This window comes from Galeopterus variegatus, unplaced genomic scaffold (assembly GCF_000696425.1).
Source record: "Galeopterus variegatus unplaced genomic scaffold, G_variegatus-3.0.2 Scaffold980, whole genome shotgun sequence".
In the NCBI taxonomy this organism is placed as follows: domain Eukaryota; kingdom Metazoa; phylum Chordata; class Mammalia; order Dermoptera; family Cynocephalidae; genus Galeopterus; species Galeopterus variegatus.
Window position 1 is genome coordinate 407,323 of NW_007727091.1, and position 1,189 is coordinate 408,511.

Genomic DNA, 1,189 nt, shown 5'->3' on the forward strand with positions numbered 1-1,189 from the left:
GTAATAGGGACATAAAGAGATGCTGCCCTAAGACATCTTATGAAGATTAAAAGCCAATGGCAGGAAGTTCATCTTCAGTCAGATACACAGGAGGCAGAATGTCAGAGTGGGAAGACCTCTTAGAAGTCATCGAGTCCAAACCCTCATTGAACACAAGAGGTAAGGAGTTCGCACAGGTGTTTGGCATTCCCGAAGCCATGCTGCTTGGTAAGTTAAATTCCCAGCTCTGCTCCTAAGCTTCCTGACTCCCGGGCCAATGCTCCTTACAAACAGCTCCCAGTTTGCATTTCCCAATTCTCTTTTAGCTGACCACACTGAAAGTGTACTTAGGATGTTATTTCAATATCATCCATGCCTAACCATGCCCTGCTTTATCAAGAAGATAAAGTGTCAGAACCTCAACCTTGGCCTCCAGCTGTCATGCTTCCTGCTCAACAAAGGCAAAGTAAAGTTGCAGCTGGATTCCAGTGCAGACAGTTATGTAAAGAAAAGCACTTGTTTATGATCTTCCCTCAAACAAAATCTACAAACAAAAGCTATATCCTAAAAATGGTACAAACCACAAATCTCAAACAAAAGCTATATTCTAAATACACTTTTTCTGTTCATAAAAGGAAGTCAGCCACTCCTTTTCAAACTGGTTCTAGAGAAATACACTGTGGAGCAAAGGTCAACCGAAGCAGTCTTTGGTTATGAGCTTAAGAATCATTTCCGTCTGGCTCTGCTGGCTGATTCTGCCAAGAGGAAGAAACAAAGTCGTACTAAAGCAATGTTAACAAGAGATTTATATTTACTGGTTCAAGTTCGGATCCCTGAATATAGACATATTTTTCCTTCTAAGGTAGCCATTTCTGTGTTCATGCTGATACATATTATTCAGCTGAGCCATGAGGGTGATACAAAAATGACATACCTACCCTCTGCAAGAACTGTCTAGCCTGGGCCGGCCCGGTGGCGCACTGGATAGTGCGCCGCTTGGGAAGCGCGGCGGCGCTCCCGTCCGAGGGTTCGGATCCCACGTGCAGACCGGCTCCCGCTCACTGGCTGAGCGAGGCGTGGGAGCAACGCCGAGGCTTGCAATCCCGTTGCCGGTCCCCGGTCCGGTACGGGGGCAACACTGAGGGTTGCGATCCGTTGCCGGACACGGAAAAAAGACAAAAAAAAAAAAAAAAAAAAAAAAAAAAAAAAA